Below are 23,079 nucleotides of genomic sequence, written 5' to 3'. Positions count from 1 at the left end.
GGATTTGTAATGACTAATAAACTGTATTTCAGCAAGTTGTTCTCTTGAGCATATTTCACAATTAATTATGAATACAGGTATTATAACATCTCTTTGCTTCTTGTTTATCAAGGATATCTTGTATCTTTGGAGATGTTATGAAGAAAATGAGGAACTGATAATTGAAAAAAAAAAATTCTCAACACTTGCCATAATCTTTAAATGTCATATCAATAGCCATAGGCAATGAACTTTGAGAAACATTGTTACTCTACTTTTCAGTCACTAATAAACTGTAGAAGGACACTCTATACTCTCAGCAACTCTTTGCATTTCTGGACCACTCTCTTCATTCTTGCTCACCATTAGCAATCTAAGTTTATAATTAAGGATGATCTATTCAAGGTCTTTTCTGTGTATCAGAAATCCCAAAGCATAATTAATTGGAATGAACAGAGCATCTGGTTGCTTGTGATCTTATAGTTTCAATGTATATGATATTTAATTAAAATAAATGCCCTCCCTCCCTCTCTCATAGGGGAATTAACTCATTAAAATTTTCAAGAGTGAGAATCAGTCCTCTAGCAAGTATTAACATTTTGCAGGGAGCAGAAGAGTGGTTGGAAAAAGCAACCTGTCTTCTGTGTTATACATTTGTCCCTTGGTGCTGGATGACACTCCTAACACTACTCATTCATCTTAACCTTGAGGTATGAATCTTTGATGTTCTCTAAAAACTATATTTTTTACAATACTTTTTAAAAAAACAAACTTGTGTAATGGTATCTTTTTTAGTTCTCCAGGTGAGCACACAGAGAACTGCATATTTCTGCTGAAATTAATTAGTTACTATGCATCTAATTAGCAAATATTCATAAACTAGAAAATCTTCCTCTGCCTTATGGACATAACTTACTCATTAAGTTCTCAAGTATTCTGTACTTATCTCCATCTAGCCGGTGACGCCCTGTCTCATTTGGGGAGCTGGCATACACCTGTCGATGAAGGTAAGGCTGTGGATGGAATCTAGCTAGACTTTAGTAAAGCCTTTGAGACCATTTCCCACAGAATTCTCCTGGAGAAACTGGTTGGTCATGGCTTGAATGTGTGTACTGCTAAGTAAGTAAAAAAATGGCTGGATTGTCGGGCCCAGAGAGTGGTGGTGTTAAAAGGGTTGTCATGTATTAGTACAGGCTGCCCAGGGAATCAAAATCACCATTTTGAAAGTATTTAAAAGACATGGAGATGTAGCATTTGGGGATGTGATTTAATGGATTTGGAAGTGCTGGGTTAACAGCTGAACTTGATGATCTTAAGGGTCTTTTAGAACGTAAATCATCCTATGATTCTGTGTGGTAGGGGTTGTCTGAGTGCTTATATGTGGATTTTATACAGCTAGATGAAGGTGGATCAGACCATAATTCTATCGAATACCTTGCTGTACCTGGGAATTTTACATGCATTTTTATGCTGCTTTCACTTTGTCAGCTGACAGCCAAAGTGAGCTTTCCTTTGTGCAGGAATGCCAGGACTCCTGCACAATCAATACCTGAGATTTGAGGAACTGAGTTGTTCTTGTCCCTACAGACTCAACTATAAGATGATCCTGAAGATTTGACCTTGAAGGGTAGATGGGGAGTAGATGGTCACATCTGCAAGCCTATTTCCCAGATTTCATCTGGTATAGTCCAGGTGGTCAAGCACAATGCTCTTCAAACAGCTTGCTGTCATTTGAAACACTGGAGTGTAAAACAAGTGACTGGTCACATTTTCTGCTTTCCATCTCACTGAAACATGTATTAAACAGACACACATAAGATCAGTTTGACTTTATTGATATCAAATAAACCCAAAAGTGGGCTCAGATAGAAGAGATCTAATACAATATAAAGTGCAATGATGTCAAAACTTTGCTCACTTTTGATTACACTGATATGAACATGTCAGGAACTCTGTAATTTTCCCTCAGATTTGATACAATAAGTAAAACACTTCATAGTTTAATATTTTTATTTTCCCCAACGCTCCCATGAAATATTAATTGTTAGGAGTTGCTGAATCTGGTAGCCTTATAGAGGCAGGACTTTATTATTATAATATATATAATATATTATATATATACATATATATATATATATATGTAATATATAATGTACTTTATTAAAAAGTACTAACATATTAATGTCTAGATCTAAACACAAAGTTTTTGATGACAAGTATGAGTATTTTGACTTTTCCAAACAGTAAACTCAGTGTGCTGTCTTTTGGGAACTGCAGATCGATTTATATAATGACCAAGAATCTATCAAACCTGCAGACAGCTGTTATAACTTTGCCTTACCCTCCTTTGTCATGAAGCTCTGAGAACTACTTCAGTAATACTTTAAGGAAGTTTCACAAGAAAACCTTTGCTTCTGCCTAGACATGCAGCTTTAAAGAAAGATAAGAAAGGACTGCAAGAAGTAGCTGTTTATCCAAAATATTCCCAAAACAATATTAGAGAGCAATAAGTAGAGATTTTTTCTAATGTTTCAATAATTTTGACATTACTGTGTATTCAGTTGTCCCATCAAAGTAAAACTACACTGGAGGCTGAATTCTAAATAATATTTGACTTCAATATTTCAACATAATTCAAAGGGGGAAAAAAAAACAAAACAAACATTATTCAGTTGAACTTAATCCATTTAAGACCAAATCTTTGGCCTTTTCAGGTAAATTCAACATGCCTTTTAACTGAAGCTCTCTTTCTCTCTCTGTTTTATAGTGACTTACAGATGAATATTTTATAGTAGTTTACTAATAGATACATGTTTATATCATTACCTGTTGTACCAAATGTTGAAAACTCGTTCTTGCTAGTCCTTATTACTGCTAAGTGCATGCAATATATTCTGAATGAAAATTACTCTGGATAAAGGTTCTTGGTTGGGTTTATTTTCAGTAGGAGTTGAACAGATAAAACTAAGTTTCCTCTTTATTGCCATGTAAATACTTCTACTGGGAAAGTAGAGCTTCATCTAGCTGAAAGCCCAGCATATCTTGGCAAGCCCCAGAGTGCCAACTCCCTAACTTTTCACACCCAGAGTGTGTCTGGGGCAATCCATCACTCCTTACAGCCTGTTGACAAAGGCAGAAAAGCTGAAGGAGCACATCAACAAGTCCTTAAGTCTCCCTACAATGCTGGGTTACAACCTTGTCCCACAAACATTCTCATCCCCACAAAAGAAAGTGCATCAAACCTTGCTCAGCATACTGTAATTGGTATATAGCATAAAAATGTCTAAGATTCTAGTCATATATTCTCACATACTGTAATGCATACATGTATATATATAAAACTTTTTTCTTCATTGCTAGCCAGATAATGTAAACTAGTTATTAAAATATAGCAATTTTTATTTTACATTCTCAAAAGAAACTTTACAGCAGTAGTTTCTCTCTAGAGTTAAAACTACTTTGAGTAGGTAAATTAATGGCATTCCTCTAACTTCTACTTTGCTTTAAAAATTCTCAGTTAAGAGTCAAGGGTTATATTTTATATTATATTATGAGTATAATATTAGTTTCCTTCTCTCACTAATCATATTATCCCACTAAATATGTATGATTCAATTAACTATGCAAATACTGTAGTCCTGGGTGTTTGGTGTTTTTACTACATTTTGAGTCTACTAATTATAGACTACAGGGTGAGAATATTTGTAACATGTGAATAACTGTTGAAGACACAAAATAATAAGTTCACCTGCTGAGTGGATTACTACTTCTTGCTTGCTAAGCAAGTAATATACTATGTAGATCCATATCTGCATATTTTACTAGCTGTAGAATGGGTCATTTCCTTTCCAAAGACCAAACAATATCTTGGCAGGTCATTCCTTGAGCAAATTGAATTTTGCTAGCCATCTTTCCTCCAAGGCAAGTTCATAGCTGTAAAATGGCCATCTTCATTGCAATGTTTCCCAGAGTGTAAAATACTTCCCAAAACCCCCAGAATATGCTTCTCTGTTATTAAAATCCTAGGAGATACCATCATCTCTAAAGTATCAGCATTAAATGCTTTGATACATTCATAGTGCTGAAAAACTGACTTAAAAACAGTCATGTAAGTATCATATTATCAAAGAAATTTTGAAGAGTCCAAAAACCTTCTCCCTTCTAAATTATATATAGCTTGTAAGATTGATTGAACAGTTATACATTTCCAGGTTACGTTTTCAAAGACACAGAACTGCTGCAAGCAAGTTTGTGGGTCAATTTGGCACTAAGAAACACAAGAAAAAGTATGAGAAAGAAACTGTGCCTTTCAGAAATACAAATCAAATTATCAAATACTGTATAGATACAACCTAAAACCCTATGTACTCTAGAAATAAATATGGAATCCTGAGATTGAATTCTGGTACTGTCCTGAAGGCTTTTAACTGAAATCTGTGACATAAGCACTGTTATTTCTCTTGATTATTAAACTTGCAATAAAAAGCAAAGTGTGCCCTTCCATTTTCTGTTAGAGTTTCAATTAAAATGAAAGGGTTAAAAACTGTCATTTTAAAATCACATGCGTTTTCTGGGAGTCCGAATCTCTTACCAAGTCTAGGTAAGAGATTTTAGGCCACATATTCTCTCTGACAAGAGTGAAGGTTAATACTTTACGTTATAGGACACTCTACCCTCAGCATCACCTACAGCAGGTACTTGTAAGTTAATATTATGACCAATTAAGGAAAATTAATACAAATGATAGGACATATGGCTCTGGCAGACATTTGGTTAGAACGCATGATTGGTCACAGAGCAACATGAAGCCAGCTAGAGAATTAATTTCAGTTAGGAAGATTCTTATAACTCTACTGAGTTCTCTGTTCAAGGTCTCACAGCTTGTACAAGATTTATCAGACATACAATAGCAATTACCAAAGTATTAGGAAAGAGTAAATTCAGATGTTCACACTATGCTAGATCTGCTGTAACAGTAGGAGGCCCTCTTGCTACAAACAAATAGTACTGAATGTGGGGTTTTTTTGTTGAAAAAATACTAACTAATTCTGTGCCATAATTGGTTTGCTGCTACCCCCTAGATATTACAACTTTTGGATAATTCAAGCACCAGGCATCACAGAAAATCAATCAGAACTGACTTTTCTCTGAGGAAGTCTTTGAATCTCAGAGGAAAAATAGAGGGAAAAGGTAATCTCTTTTGGCCTATTGCTGAGGGAAAAGCCACAGGGTCTGCTCTGTTACCAAAATAATCTGAGAAACACGGTCAAAATAACCTCTGTAGGATCTTTGCCATGGAAAGTTCTTATTCTTTGTTCTCTATGAAAGACTTTTATCAGCAAATTCTCTCTTGTCATTTATTGTTCTCCAGAGTTAATTCTGTGACACCATATTCCATAGTTAATATTACTATCAAACATGGTCTTGGTGCTGCTGCAATTATAGACAGTATTAAACTAGTTAATTTGTTGGGTGAACTGCTTAACAATAGCAAGTTCCTAGTACTTCAGAGAATTGCTTCTTATATCTGTGACCTTAGTGCAAATTGGAACTCCTTTTTTGTCTACTACAGACTACATTAATAGAGTCTGAAGTATTGGTATATTTTGGAAGGTTTCACTTATATTACAGAGAAATTTGAAACCAGTTTCATTAAATCAGATGAAAGGCCTATTAGACATAATATCCATTCTTTGATCATAGCAAATAGCAGAAATTTGCAGAAAGCAAAATGAATAGAAAAGCATTATGAATTGAGCAGGTAGGTGGAAATACCTGTTCTCTGGTGAGAACAGCATCCTGGGTTATATACATCTGAAGTTCAAAGATTCCATAAATCACAGGTCATATTTTTGTATTTAGAGGTCTGGTGTGAATTTTCTTCAGCAAACTTTAGCTGATTTTTGAAGTCTTGAAAATATGTAGCACTCACAATGTCCTTCAGGAAGGATTCCCTTGCCTTACCTACATAAAGAGACAAAAAACTGTTTTATTTTTCTTGTTTTGAGTTATCCCCTTCTAGTTTCAGGTTTCTACCTTTATTGCTCTTAAATAAATGAGACACTGTCATGTTTGTGTGAAACCATTAAACATAATCTTTTTGACTGTACTAGAAGCAGGACCACAGCGTCACATCTGTGGTGTATTAAAAAAAATATGTGCTTATTTGCAACATGGTTTGGACTCATAAATAATCATTTAGGTACAAAACACAGCAAGAAACCTGTACCTCATTTGACAGTAAATCAATATTAAATCTTGATATCTTTGATACCATTAAAGAGCTATCTTATTTCTTCTCCATTTCATACTTCAATTATCAGGTTTCTGTTTTCTTGCCTACTATTTTTAGTTGAGTGTAACCAGTTGATGGATTTGCTGTCCTTTATTCTGATGATAATGACATCTACTGATGCTGGCATTGCTTTTGCTAAGGAGATTAATATACATGAGACTCTGTGGTTTGTCTTTGCGCTATGAAATTACGGAAATTGCCATCCATCACTGATCCATGTTCTATGAAGCTTACTTTGGATGTATCAATGCCGCAGTTATGCTACAGAGGCAGTTAAATGATGCAAAACATCTTTTAGGAACTGCACGACAGTATTAATTTCTGATTAACTGTGGGTAGTTCTGTCTCTCTGCTTCAATAATTGATTCTAATCAGTGAAAATAGGCCCCTGCCATTCCCAGAAACGTGAATCATCAGCATATGCCTTTTGTACAAGGCATATGGACGAAAGTCTTCCTTTTATAGTAATAAAAGCAATGTGAAGAAAAATGTACAGTGTTCTTATGTGGAAATGTTTTCCATTTTGGGTTTATTAAACTCTCTTTTGTGCAGGAATTGTTCCTGCAGAATCTGCGTGTTCGGTGTGGGGGATTTTTTGTTTGTTTTGTTTGGGGTTTGGAGTTTTGTTGGGTTTTGTTGTTGTTTGGGGGTTTTTTGCTTTGATGTTTTGTTGTTGTTGTTGTTGTTGTTTGGGTCTTTTGTTTGTTTTTTTGTTGGGTTGGGTTTTTTTGTTTGTTTGTTTCCAGGCACTAGCAGGGTTCTCCAGGACTTTGTATTTGGACAAGTCCTGTTTCATATCTTTATTAATGATGTAGATAAAGGGATCAAGTGCACCTCCAGTAAGTTCACAGACAGTGGTTAAGTTGTGTGGGAGTGTTGATCTGCTGGAGCATAAGAAGGGTTTGCAAAGGGTTCTGCACAGTCTGGATCCATGGGCTGAGGTCAATGGCATGGATTTCAACAAGTCCCTTGCTGTCTCTGCTTCTCAGCTTCTTAGAAAGAAAATCTGGAATGTAATAGAAAACACAAAACAGGTCTTCTTATTTCCCTGCAAACTTACCATGGGCCTCTTAATGTAATGAATAAATAACTAACATATATACTATACATCTGAAGAACGGGAAAATATGCATTCTCTGGGAGGAGAATGACCAGCTATTTTCTGTTTGTAGCAGCCAGCTACTCAGAAAAATTAGAGTTCACTTTATATTCAAAAGAACACACTCAGAGCTTGATCTGTGTACGTTGCCAGAAGTTCTGAGCTGCATTATCTCCGAACACTGAGAAAAATACTATTTCTCTGGCAGACAAAGTACTCCTAAAGGTATGGAACAGTACTGCCGCTGCCCAGTGCAGAAAATATCAAGGTATTTTCCCTTCCCTCTCCCCCACACCATGCAGAAGGCAGTTTGAACAGGAGAGAGAAGTTCTGTGCACTCCATTTACTGGGTCCTCCACAAAGTGTCAGGAATCTGCTGTATTTAGTTGCCACAAAATCTATCTCAATAAAGCTAAATGAAAAATCTCACTGAGAATTTTGTGTTCATTTGTGTTCTGCTTCTGATATTTGACTTCCCACTTTCACAATTTAATTCCTACGATTTTTTTTATATATAGATGTTTATAACTTTGGTAAAATTCTTCTGTCTGGAGGAATTTTGAACACTTAAATCTTATGAGCTGTTTTATTGAGAAGCAGTTACTGTCCAGTTCTTTGTAACAGAGAGATGATTTCAAAGTCTTTAGTCTGAAAACAGATAGTAGAAGGTAAAGCACAGTAGAATTTCAGCCACAGTAGAATTTGAGGATTTAGCCTCTGTGTTGGACTGTGCAAGCTAAATTTTCTGCTAAGTTAGGAGCTCTCATCCTTATTCTCCTCCAAATAAGATACTGATTAGCTACTCTGTTTTGTTTTTTCTTGCCTGTGAGATACTTGTGTTTAAAAAATTATCCTTCTGGAAAGGCTGGGAGTCTACTTACCAGTATACATATGTACACTCAAAATTTGATCCCAAAGGGCTTGTCTTGAATTAGGAGCCAAAACAAATTTGGAACACTTTACATAGAATCAAATATCTCAGACTGGAAGAGTCACAATAGTAAGGGTCAATAAATCCAAATCCCTGCTCTTTGCAGGACTGCCTGAAACTAATCCATATGACTAAAAGCATTGTCCAGACACCTCTTGAATTCTGACAGACTTGGTGCTGTGACTTCCCTGGGGAGCCTGTTTCAGTGACTGGCCATCCTTTTAGTGAAGAATTCCAATCTCCAACATGAGCTTCCTCTGACACAGTTTCATTGAACTTCCTCATGCCCTGTTGGTGATCACCAGAGTGACAGAGATCAGCACATTCCCTCTGCTGCCCCTCTTGACATGGCACATTTGTGAAGAGGTCACCCCCCAGCCTTTTCCTCTCCAAGCTGAACAAGACAGGCAGTCCCAGTAAACACATTATCTCTGAAAATACCCTCATAGGCTGGAAAATTGCAAACATATGTTAAACAGTTTAGCTGTTTAACACTGAGATATTCTGTTGTGCAGCAGATTTCAACAGCTACCTTTTACAAAATCCCTTCCTTTTTGCCACATCCCTGACTAGACTCATGAAGGCAGGAAGAGAGAAGCAGATCATCCCAATGTCACAGGAGATGGAGGTTAAAAGAAATAGAATACTTTTTATACTATTCAAATACTGGTAATGTAGAGTACAGGCTTATAACAGAGGCAGAAGGAAGTGATACAGCATAGAAGATAAGTTATCTTTTTGATGGAATTCTTACTAGAGCAATGTAGAGAAAGAATGCCAAGTGTACACCACACGAAATAGGGATATATGCAACTATTTCCATGCAATAGAAGATTAGTCTATATTGCCAAAAACTATGGAAAGACAACTAATCCAAGTCGAATAAAGCATCTACCATGAAATTTGGAAGAACTTAACCATAAATGCATTTGCATCTGTAATTTGTTGCCTTTCATGATATAAATTTCTAAAAGTTAATTGTAAAATCTTCTGGGTTTTCATCCTGAAAATTCAGAACATATTTGCCTTAAATATTTTGCAATTTTTATTTCCTTGTAAGTTGTCATGAGCATCAGTGACACAAAATTAATAAAAATAAATAAAAAAAATCATACAAGGAATTGCTAGAGTTAGCAACAAAACATACCATCTGAAACACAATGTTATAGCACTTTTATGTGGTAAAGAAAAGGAGGATTCCGGGAGAGGTGAAAAAAAAAAACTGAGATAAGCAGTTAATGGACACTCTATTTGGATTATTTGCACTAATATTCCAATATACCATTATTTGAAATTGTGTATAATTCAAACAATTTCCTTTGGTTCTTCATTCTGCCAAAAACTGAATTGTAACAAAATAAGATTCCATTTTGTCTTTTTAATCTAAACAAATCTATAATCTAAAGGGAAACAGAGAATGGCTGAAAATTGCAAGCCTATAGGACAACTAAACTGTTATGCTGTTTTTTTGGGGTTTTTTCCAACTATGACAGGTTCCATTGTACCTGTGTCTCTAAATGCACAGTTTAAGGTTTTTCTCAACACTGCTGTGGAAAGGCATCTCATCTAGCTGATCCAAGGGATAAATGAAGTAACTCAACTCTCTTATCTTTCACATACTCTTAAAAACTGTGTAAGTAAACCTTCCACTCGTATGTATATGGGAGGTTTGTAGCAATTTCATGCTCAGTTTGAGGGATATGTCCTTTGATGGAAGCTTCAAGTGAGACCCATTTTTGCTTATGCAAAATTATTTTCTTGTTTTTCTTCTCAGACATACATCAGTTCATGGTCAAAGTCTGTTTGCATTGATTTGTCAACCTTTAATTTTAGCTTTGGAGATACTTCCAGTAATCCATGCAAAGTGCATGGTTACAAAAATAGGTGTTAGTGTTCCCTTTGTTCAGCTCTTGCTTGTATCTTTTTGCAGCATGAAGACACATAAGAGCTTTAGCTACCTAAATGTTTTATATGAACGCTATATTTCTTTACTTTCTGATGTTATTTTTGTACTACTTCATTTCCATATGGAGTATTTTGGGATGACATCAACTACGAAACATTACAAGCATAGGGCCATGATTTAACAGATACATAGTGTAGGCTCCTGGAATCAGATCTGCTCCAACCACCACTTTTACTTTCCATCAGGACACCAAAGCTAGAGAATTACACCCTTTTTTCCCCCCCCATAAATTAAAGGAAATCAAGTATCATTATACATCTATTGTGCAATTAATTTATTGTAATTAGAAACAGGCATCATAAAAAATGACCTTACCAAAGGCATTTAAATGTGGAAAGAGATTACTGTTGTGTGGGGGGAAGGTGATGAAAGATGATGACTGTATCTTCACAATGGGTTGGACCAAAACCAGAGAGACGAAAACCATGAAGTGTACACTCCTGAAATGATCTGGGTATATACTAGATTTGTATTGTATTTATAATATTTTTTCAAGTTACCGATATTTTTTTTTTAATTTTTGAGAAGAAATGTATGAATTTTATTCTTCAAGTTTTCAATAAAGTGGGTGTAGCTGCTCATGAAGAACATGAAAAAAACATCACTTTAATCAACCAAAGAACATCATTAAAATCAACAAAACCAAGAAATATCATTTAAGATACAGACAGTTTTCTGAAAACTTGAAACTTAAAATATTTCAGGAAATAATTTCTAATTCTATCAATTACTAAGTATTTCAATGAGCTTACCTGTGTGTGAAAACTGTATTTTCGTAACTAGAACATAATTATATTATGTCAAAACACATTTTAAATTTATCTTTATCCATTTCAAGGGTTTTCTTATTTTGTTTTGTTAGTCTGTATTTTTGCAAGGGGAAACCTGACAGGAGTCTCACACAATGTTTTTTTTCAGATGCATGACAGTGCAAAAGGACCACAGATGTCAGAATGGTGCCATTATGGAAACAAATTCTACATCTCCAGTGGAAAAACCCCTCGCATATTTTTTGCTCAAAACCACAGCCTGCTTTCTGCTCCAGCTTGCCCTGAATAATCTCTTAAATTTCCACTGCATCTGAGATAGCTTTATGTCTTCACAAATCAGTGTGCTGAGATTCAGTACATTTTACCCTGGGCACATTTATCTTATAACAACAACTTCCTGTTGTGAAGCAGAACTAAGGGGATCCATTTGTCTATGTGCAGTTAAGACCTTAAACAGATTGTACCACTGTCAGTGCCCTTACTTGTTTGTGAGCAAAGCCCCTTCTTCACAAATTGTGACTTCTCTTTTTATAGTGTAATTTGGGAAAAAAATGTTGGTGAGTTGTTTCTTAATTTATTGTACTTATTATATTCTACCACCAGCTGTCAAATAATTTGTAGAGATGCATTGTCTTTTTATGAATGCGCCCTAAGAGAGATACAAATGTAGAAAGGCTGTTTGTTAAGTGTATGACAAAGAAAAACAAACACTGTCTTCTGGAAAGCAATTAAAATAGATCATCTCTCTTGGGTAAGGATTAATTGGAGAAGAAGTAAAAGTAGCATTTTTATTTAACCTCAGGAAAAAAATCAATAATTAATACAATACTCTCAGTAAAATACAAATCAATTTCATGTTTAATTACATACGTTAAGCATAGTTCAGTGCAAAGCCTGGCTTTACCTTCAATATCCAGATCCTCCTCCAGGATGGTGTTTCAAACACCTGCAAACATTTCTACGCCAACAGTTTTGATTTAGACTCCTCTTGATTTCAGCTTCTTAACTCAAAACTGTGGTGCTTCTGATTCAGAGATCTGAGTTTATCTCACTGATTCAGTCTTGGCTCTTGGCACATGGAAGAGAATCCATAGGTATTTTTCTGCCTAATTCCTCTGTGTTTTATTAGGCTTCCCACAATACATGCCAGGGTGACTAAAACATCAACTACTTAGGAAAAAGAAATGGTGGCAATGTACTTTGTAGAACACCACAAGAGTACTCACTGACAGAAGAGCTCTGAGCTTCTTGTCTTGGTTATTTCACAGAAATTTGGCCAAGGTGTTTGTAATACCAGTTTTGCAAAGATTGAGAGGTCTTCTATGGGGAAAAATTAAACTAGTATTTGGGGGGAGAATGGGCTATGTTGAATTCTTTTGAGTGCAAATTCAGAAACCTACTAGTTTAAATAAGCAGCATAGATCAAAAAGTAGGATGGATGTGAATGTAAAACAAATAAAATCACCACATCTGGTAGCCCAAAAAGAAATTAAATGAAGTTTACATGAGTTGTATCTCCACTAGAGCTTCTTGGATAAATAGTTTTGTAGCACAATTTCCAAGAAGAATCACTATTCCTTAGGAGAATACAAGATGACTTTTTGTTTCTGTTTATTTGAAGAAGTTGGTGCTCAATATTCTAGATTCAGATGCAGCAATCTCCTTCAGAGACAATACCAAATGGCATCACGGAAGACGAATATTGACAGCAAAAACCTGAACCGTTGGAATCTGATATGCTTTTAGTTCAGGAGTTGGACTTAATGATCCTTGTGGACCTCTTCCAACTCAGGATATTCTATGATTTTATGAAAAATCACCTTGTATAAAGCAATTTTTTTTTTTCTTTTGGATGCAGAGTGACTGAAGAAAGGGTATATAGAGTCTCAAATTAAAAGTTACTTGAAATTGACAAATTCCTTTAAAAATTGTATGGTAATATTAATCATCAATACCCAAATAACCTTCATGTAACACTTAAATTTTATTATTTTGCTCTAGAAGGCAATGGTACTTTTGTTGTTCCACTGTTGTAATAATGTTTATATTACTAACAAAGATCTTTGCTTTTTAGGGAAATATCACCTATATATGTATGAAAAGTATTTCATTGTAGTGGTGACTTTTAAAACCTAATTAGAAAGTTAAAGCTACACCAGAGCAACTCTATTACTTTGTATTTCTTTTAATGAAATTTTTTTTTCCTCATATTTCATTTCCATTGAGCCCAAATATAATGAGAGTGGTAAGAAGGCTTATTCCCTATATCTCAGTAATTAGTTATCATTACTTTATTAGTGATGATTTAGAATCCATCTCATTATTTTGAATCAGTAATGTAATTAGTGTCAATATGACTTCTGGCAGGTGAACTCCAGGTTAGCAAAGTCTTAACAGTTGTTTTTTTCTTTAACAGCTTAATATTTTCCTCTTTGTATTTCTTTACACTTGTTTTCTTTTATATTTACTTGACTGATCACTACAAAAATCGAAAAAGACACGTTTAGATAGCTGATTTTGATAATATGGAAATATTCCTATGACAACAATAATTTCATCAATGACCCATTGAAAAAGAACCCGTTAACAACTCCTGCGAACAAACTTTTTTAGCTGTAACACCTATAAGTAAATTTTCAAAACAACGCTTTTTTTTTTTCCCCTTGGTTGGTTTTTTCATCTCAAGTCAAAAATAGATGCTATTTCACAATTATGTCATCATGATAAATAAAAAAAAAGGAGGATGCTTCTTCCACTTGATATTCAGTCTGGGTAGTTCCACAGAATTTTGCAGAATAGCTAAGATTGGAAGAGACCTCTGGAGATCATCTAGACCAACCTCCCTGCTCAGTGTCCACCTGAGCATATAACTTGGGATTGCCTTCCAAGCAAAAAGGAGACAAATGCTACACTAGTCAAATCAGAAATTTAGAAATTCTCTGAATTTATAAAATATTACATCATTATTTTTCTAATGAGGCACCTTTTTCCTTCCTGCACTGATCCACAGAATGAAGGAATGCGTTTGGAAAAAATCCACTGTCGATCACATGGGAGCATCATATCTCAGTAATTCAGCTATAACTGGCCTACAGTACAGGTATGCTTTGCACATGTAGCTCATGTCTGCACTAGTGAGATTAGTGTGTCAGTGAACAGATGAAGTGGTCCATGGGATGATTTTTGGCTTGCCCAATTGTCCTGGTCCCAACTTTTTGGCTTGCCTAATTGTCCTGGTCCCAACTTTCCCACAAGGCAGAGGAGTTAGCCCTGTCAATGGACTTTCCCAGTGGCCAGTGTGGGTGAGACTGATCTCTCATGGGGTCAAAAGGGAGCTTAAAATGATGGATGCTGCTGTTGTGTGAAAGGTAGTCTCAGTGTCAGATAGCAAACATCTCAGTTAACACACCACTAAGCTTGAGAGGAAATATTATTTTCCTAATTACTTTAATTTCAGATTCATCAGAATGCTTAGAGAGCAAAGAAGTTCTTGTTCTTTGTCCTGCTCTAATTTTAGTAGCCTATATTATTATTAGTAGCCTGTCCTCTTAATCTTCCTCTTCCAAAGCCAACCAAACTTTCAAAGGTTGTTTTTTACTCATTGGTATAAAGTAAATTAGAAAGTGTCATCATGTTTTCATCTTGATGTGATATGAATACCAAAGACTGAAATATATTCTGGTTATATTACTATGTTTGCCTGGAACAAATGAATGAGTTCTTCTCTGTGTAACATAATCAGTGTGACTTTGTTCTCACACCAAATCAGTAGAAGACAAAACCTTTGAGAGATCTGCAGGCAAAACGTCTTCCATTCATGACATCATGACTCGTTGCACTTACACCATTTTATAGGGTGAAAACCACTAAAAGGTTTTTTTTTTTTTTGTTGAGGGGAGTTGTGGAGGGTTGGGGTGTGTGGATTTGCTTGCTTTTTAATAGGCCTGTGTTGAGATGGAAAGAAAGAAATTTGCTTTCATTGTCTTCTGTATTTATTAGTGTTTCTTTTCAGAAGTTAATACAACAATAATCTTTTCAATATATACATGGTCTGGACATTCATTGTTATTATACAGATAAGAAAAAATATTTGCCTAACTGGCCAAAATCAAAATGTAAGATAAGCATTTACTTTGTCTGCATTATAGGAGAGAAGCCTTTCAAAGCATTATTGTGAGCATCATGAGTTGTAACCAATGTATAATGACAAGCAAAGGACAGCAAGGCGATGGATGTTCAAGATCAATTGCCTCTAGCATTGGTTGACTACATCCTCTGGTTTGTCCAAATAAGTGTTCATTACTAAGTTTTGGTTTTACTTTTACAATTATATAAAGACCTTAAATGTTGCATAAGCTCCCCATCTCTTGTAGAGGTAAATGTCAGACCTATCCTCGCACTTTTTCTGCGTGAGTTTCTATTATACACATATTGTGTTATTGAGACTTCATTTGTTTTCTCCCTAAAATAATACTGATTTGCTATGGCTAAGTTCTTCATGGCATATTACACTTCAGAATTTGGTTAATGTAATGCACAGAAAGAGCAATCTGGCATTTTTACTATCTCTAAAATAAAACTATATAGTCCATAGCAAAAAAAAAAATAAAACCCAATAAAACAAATTATATGTGGACACTAACAAAGAGAATTATTGACTGAGAACACGGACAAAGAGCAAGATGAACTGAGAAAAAGTTCTTCAAAAACCTAAAGAAGGAGAAGGAATAAAGACAATTCCTTCAATCATAGCAAATTGCCCCAACACAGTCCAATTTTTCTCATTGTAACCTTAGGATTTTGTCACTAAGATTTTGCAGGATTTAAGATAATATTGATCTTAGCCTTAAGGAAAAGGAGGCTATAACTGCTTCCTATGCTGGAAGTGCACAATAATCCTCCAACTACTTTTGTCTAAAGATTGAATGACACCTTCAACTACAGCATCAACAGTGTAAAACTGAACGAACATCTACCGCACACTATTGTTCCAGTAACGTGTGCTTTAGTGCCCTTAAGGGTGTATTTATGAGGATAGGCCAAATGATTCCAGAGGAGCTATAACTGCCTTTTAAATCAATGATGCCTGCACTGAGGAGTCCCTAGGCTCTCATTGACACTGTCATGCCAAACAGCTCCCTTGACACCTGCACTGAGGGAGATCTTCCATTTTCAATGGTAGACAGGGAACCTGGCCACAGAAACTGGGCTACAGCATTGCCTCTGTTAAGGTGCAATCACCCCAATATTACCGCTGAATGAAAAATTCTACTAGCAAGTGTAGATTCTGAAAAACTTATCTACAATTCAGTCTGCTTTGTAGTGTGATTAAGGGGAGCAAAAACACTAACACAAAAAATCCTGGGATTTTTAGTTAAGCAACATTTTAAAGATATGTCCGTCATAAATAAGAGAAAAAAGGTAACATTTTTTTTAATCTATCTTTCAAAACAGATAGAACAATTATAATTTGGCTTCTTGGAGCTTATTAAAGCTCTGTTTTTTCCCCCTGCTCTGAATTAGCTTAAAGGAGCTAAAACATATGTGCATGGCACACATGCAGGACATTTTGTGCAAAAGACAAAGGCAGAAGAAATTAGATAAATGCATGTCTCCAAATTGAATAAATTTACTTTCTTTGACAAGATATGAAAATATGAAGATATGAAAACCGCATGTTTACCCAACGGCATAAATAAAAATACAGAAGCATTATATATAAAACTACATTATATATATTCAGAAGTGATGCGTATCTATTTCAGTATTAGCAACACAATTTTCAACACTACTTGTAGATCTTAGTAGCAAAAGCTGCCATTAATCACATTCTTCAGGTACTACTCAGGAATATTGTACAGCTGTAGCTGTGACAAGAGTTGAAAAAAACTATAGTTGACCATTTCACTTACATTTTGTATTAAATAAGTGTTTTTACTTGCTTGGGGACAGCCTGTAGTTCAGCATGTCAAACCAGTGCCTTACCTAGAGCAGGGGATTGACACCACACTGAAGGGCTGTCACTGAGCCATCATGGGGATCTGCTTCACTTTAATTGGTCTGGAAGCTGCTGCTAAACCTGGGGATTGGCCTCTACAAGAACAGGCATGATGAGGACACTGGGAATAGGAACACACCTTTTAAGAACATGACAGACTGGAGAGACAAAAATTACACTGTGAAATGCAGGCATCTGCTGTGTACACACAGTCTTGGACATCTCAGGTCTTTGTTATAGTCAAAGGTCAGTTAATGTTTCCAAAGTTTCAAGTGGAAGTAAAAGTGGTTGGGTGCTTTTTTTTTTTTTTTTTTTTTAAATATTTCCATGTAGAATTTCAACCAGAAGTACCCAGTGTCCCCATACAAGAATCAGGTCTGCATATTGATTCAGGCATCTCTGACAGCCAAATGTTACTTTCTTTGCTAAACCAGTCAGATATAAGGCCAAGTCTGGAAGTGTATCCTGCAGCTCCCCAGCTAAATATCAATGAATAAATTCCACTTATGTCTCATTTCTGTCATAACAGCTGGGAGTTAGGATCAGCTATATCTAAACATGAGCTTTGCACTGCCAAAATTCAAAGTTACAAAACTTCTTCCTTAGGCCACCCCTTGAACCAGTCCTGTTCCTTCTCACAAAATGCACTGCCAGGAAAAATTTCATTTAAAAAACTTTAAATGAAATCCTTCCAATCAAAAGTATAGACTCTATGGTCAAAAATCTCCTTCAAGAGACTAGGTCAGATTTTCTGAAGAGCAGATTTGTGAGCAGTCTAAACCAGTTTTATTAACAGTACTCTGACCTGTACAAGAGCATAAATATTATTTACAAGAGAAACTGAAACTTGAGAACCTATCTCCAAGGTGAATATTGTTATAGCTGGACTGCTGGAGCAGTTGTTGTCCTACTACCTTCCTAACAAACATTTATCCTGCACAGTCAAAAATTTTACATGGAAAACTTCTGTGTAAACAGAATCAAACAAGAATTATTTGATTTCAGCAAACAACTTAATGTATATTTGCTTGCTTACATAATGGTATAGCATAAAATATTTTTTTTAAAGGAATGAATTTTTCACAGCATGCAATTTTCTTCTAGTAAATGTAATTGTCTAAGCTATATCTGGAAATTCTATTCATTATAGTCCTACTAAATCAATAGCTTTTATGAATCACATTCACTCTCGTAATATGCTTGAAATAATGAATGCTTGCTACCGTAGTGCAAGGAAAGAGTGAGTTAAAACCCACTCAGTCGGGTCAAGAATGTTAATATCTCAGATGAATTACTTTTTCTTTTCTTATGACAAATAAAAAGGTAGAGTTAAACTTGCTACTTGCAGGGGACATTTAACAGATTAAACTGAAGTTCCTAACCTGGAAGATCATGGCTAGATTTGAGGTAAACACCAAGGCACTGCACAATGTTAGATTGTTATGTGCATACTTGCAAAAGGAAAATTCATTGCTATATAGCAGTTTGGGGAAGAAAGAGATAAAAGAGTTTAGGTATCAAAGTTAAACACATGCAAATCTTGTATGAAGGTCTTCAAAGGCTTTTCCCTCTTACTACCCATGACTAGCTCAGGAACATGTATGTAAAATAGGCTGCTTCAGCAAACACCAAATGTGAGTGAAAATTAAGCCCTGACCACTTGAAGTGTCATATCTTTCGTTATTTACTGGCTCCACGCTTGCATTTCAGAACCCACAATTTCTCTTGATGGAATATGTGTATATCACTTTTGCACAGAGTTTACACAGAGCCAAGGCCTTTTCTACTTTGGTACTGTCATGTTGGTGAGGGGCTGGGGGGGATGCATGGGAGGTTGAGAGGAGACACAGACAGGGCAAGGGACCCCAGATGCCCAATGGGATATTCCAAACCATATGACATCATGCTCGGTATATGAAGTGGGAGGAAGAATGAGGAAGGGTTAGGGGGACATTTGGTGATGGAGATTGTCTTTCCAAGTAATCAGTATGAGTGATGGGGCCCCTCTCTCCTGAGGATGACAGAGCACCTGCCCGCCCATAGGAAGTAGTGGATTAATTCTTTGTTTTTCTTTGCTTGTGTGCACAGCTTTTGATTTCCCTATTAAACTGTCTTTATTTTAACACATAAGTTCTCTAGCTTTTGCCTTTCTGGTTTGCTTCCCATGTGAGTGACTGTGAAGTTGAATGGGGCTTGGTCGTTGATTCAGGTAAAACCATGACAAAAAGCTATCAAATTTACCTGTGAATTTCCGTGCTTTTGTAAAGGAAAAACATTATTATACTGACATAGCTGTAGATATTTTTTAAAGCTATTAGACTTAAACATGCTGGAATAATACAATTAACTTCTTTCAGCTGTTCATTATATGACTTAGTCTTCTGACTATTCACCAGCTTAGTTGCCCTGCTCTGGACACCTCCAGCACTTCAATGTCTTTCTTGAATGAGAGGCCAAAAACTAAACACAAGACTCAAGATGTGGTCTCACCAGCACTGAATACAGCAAGATATTCACTGCCTTGGCCACTCATGCTCACTTCTGGCCCATGTTGCTTTCCAGACACCCTGCCCCCAGCCTGTAGTGCTGCCTGGGATTCCTGTGACTGAAGTGCAGGACCTGCTACTCTGCTTGTTGAACCATTTGATCTCAGCCCAGGGATCCAGCCTGTCCAGATCCCTCTGTAGAGCCTTCCTTCCCTTCAGCAGATCAACACTTGCACCCAACTTATGTCGTCTGCAAATTGAATGAATGTGCAATCGACCTCCTCATCCATATCATCTATAAAAACATCAAACAGGACTGGACCCAACACATATCCCTGGGGAATCCCATTAGTGACCAGCCACCAACTGGATGCAATTCCTTTCACCACTGTTCTCTGGGTTTGTCCATCCAGGCACTTTTTAACACAGAGAATAGCACACCCGTCCAAGCCATGACCTACTGGCTTCTCCAGAAGCATGAAGTGGGAGACAGTGTCAAAGGCTATGCTGAATTCCAAGTGGAAGAGGATTATAAAATTAATAGCTTCTGGTTAACTGTCATCTGGCTTTTATACATAATTATTACAAAATGTTATTTTAAAAATGGAAAGGACAGAAGTGTACAAATCCTGTAAGATTGTAAAGGAGAATAGGAAACTTGGAAATTCAAAGTAGAATTCTTATAGATACTGGAGGACCACATCTAAATACTTTAAAGGAACTTATTTAGGTTTCAGAAACAGTGGGCTTATACAAAGTATTTAAGAGTACCAATTAATAAGCATTGATATTGACATTGGCCAGAATTTAAGAGATTAATAGTGTTTATTCTCATTCATATACCAAAGAAAAAAATTCCAAGGGCTGATTTGATTGGGCTGTTAGTCTTCTTGAGGGAAGACTGCCTCATATTTCTAAGTGAAACTTATGGTATAAATCTTGTCATCTAAATTTAGCCCTTTAAGAAATAAGTATCTGGTCCAAGATAATCAACCAGTCTGTCATACAGTCAGGAGAAAGTTTCCATCTTAATGATGACTTATTCTATTTATGGTATGCCCTTATTTCAGTAGTAAGTAGATATTACTTCAAAAGTCTTATTCTCTCAGCACTGACTATATAGAAAACTCAGATCATTCTCTTACTCTAGATATTTCCCTTTTAGTTATACAAAATGTAAAAGAATAAACCTCAATTGAACTAAGTAAAGGCTTTGAACTACTGTCTATTTTCTTGAATCAATCCATGTTTGTACACAACCAAACAGAGAATGCTTTGCCAGATCAAAAAGCTTTTCAATCTTCCATTTTTTTTGGTCTCTACAATGATGTTCTCTATGCCTAGTAGAAGCCCTTTCTCACCCCGATAAACAAAATACAGAAAGCTTATTCATTGTTTTTCACAGCAAACACACTGGATAGCTCAGTATGAATTATACCATTTTTTGTGGAACTATTTTGTAGAAGTTCTTTGCATGAGTTGGATCTTTCCTAAATTCAAAGTTACTTTTCATGTACTGAGATTTGGGCTTCTGAGACATTTGTTGCCTGGAGGGTAGAAAAGGGATATGGAGAATTCGCCTTGCTTCACTACTTTCCTCTCATTTATATCAAAAAGACTCACAACTGGGTCTCTTCCCTGTTTGTTTTCTGTAGTGCAATGCTTCTGAAACATCTGCCAGGGCTACAGATTTCGCAGCACCAGACTTTGATTTATGCCTACATATTGCATTAAACATGTCATGCATTGGCTTGTGCAATCCTTTCATCAGTCAGCTACTTAAGCAGAGTCCATCTGTATTCCTGTAGTGCATTAACTTGTAGGCTATTTCAGAATTTCAGATTTGGTCCTTGACCTCTCAGAGGGATAATTCTGAACTATGAAAGCACAAACTAGTTTTCACATATTGCAATTTCAGGAAATTGGAATTATAATATCTCATTAGAAATGACAATTCATACAACACCTAGAAATTAATGGACAAAAATTGTGAAATAAGATTACACTGGCATTTATGACATTGATGGTTTTTTCTTTCACCTTTTTGGGGGGTTTATCTCAAAATATTTAAATAGATTTTTTTGTGATTTTTTATTGAACTTGCAAAACAAGGTTTTCTACTCTTCAATCTACCATTCACTAAATATGATGCTTGTCTTACTCCTTGATTTTTGTTTAAATTCTAAATACATAAAAATCATTATTTTGATTTTAATGCTGGCATGGTTTTGAAGTCCTATACAGCTCCTATATATTTCTGTTCAGTTGATAAATTTCACAGGCAAACCTAAAAATTCTATTACTTTTTAGAATTGATGTACAACACCAGATATATAGACATTAATTTCAGAATGCCATTATTAACATTTTGCAATCCTTTTTCATTTAAAATCTTCTCATTATCACAATATTGCCCAGGAATATATTTCCTGAATAAAAAAAATCTGCTTTCAGAGAAATCATCTTGTTCTGTGAATAGAAAATTAAATGTCACGGTCAATCTTGTCTTATTACATTTTCCATTTTAAATGGAAATGTAGCATGGCTATTGAATGAGATAACTTATTTTCTGTATTGAGTCTCAGCTGAGACCTTACAGATAAAACTGTTGTTATCAGTACTAAAAATACTTTAGCTGTAATTTTTGGGTGCAAGTTGGTACCACCAAGAAGCTGAACTGATAGAAAGATGTGGCATGAAGAATTTCAGATGGTCAAAATGTAAGAAAACTTAAATCTTGTGTTTGCAGTTTGAGCAAATAGGGCTGGAAATCTTCTACAGTAAGCAACATTCCAGTCAATCTCATATCAGAGAATTTCAGTTACTGAGTTCACTGAAAAAAAACTGATGCAAACCTAGAACCTTTAGGAGGAATAAACACTAAATCCAGCTAAAAACTGTATCTTAGAACAGTCTACGTCTTAGTTACAAAATGCTTACCTCAGGAAACAGGCTGAGAGCACAAGGGATCCACCATCAGAAAATCATTTAACTGTTCATTCAGTTAGAATGGTGTGAGTCTGGCTACTAAGATTTAAGCCCACATTTAAAGACTTATTTAACCAAATACCAAGCATATATTAGTAAATAAAACACTGGGGGGAAATTCATGATTATATTAAAAATAAACAAAACAATATCCCCCACCCCCCCAATGGAATTTTTTTCAGCTATTTAGATCAAACAAGGTAGAAAACAGTTCTTCAAAGTACTTCAAAGTACTATAATTTGAAACTACTTTGAAAAACTATGCCAAACTAACTACATCAGGCAGGTCCTATTGCTTATTTAAATATAAAGGTGTGCTGTTCTACCTTTAAGAGTAGTTACCTTTTGAAACACTCTATCCAGATCAAGTTACAGTGTAATTTTATTTTGACTGCTACATTTACAGCAACAGATCATATTTATGATAAAAGGACAAACTAAAAGGTACTGCAATGTCACTTTGATTATCCTTTCACAGTAATTCTAACCATGCAAGTATCTTAAGAGTAGTCAAGAAGTATATAATGAAGACAATCTGGTTACTTTTAACAAAGGAAAATCAATGGC

The sequence above is a fragment of the Passer domesticus genome, chromosome 1, assembly GCF_036417665.1.
Source record: "Passer domesticus isolate bPasDom1 chromosome 1, bPasDom1.hap1, whole genome shotgun sequence".
In the NCBI taxonomy this organism is placed as follows: Eukaryota; Metazoa; Chordata; class Aves; order Passeriformes; family Passeridae; genus Passer; species Passer domesticus.
The sequence above is the reverse complement of the archived record's forward strand: the minus strand, read 5'-3'. Positions refer to the sequence as shown.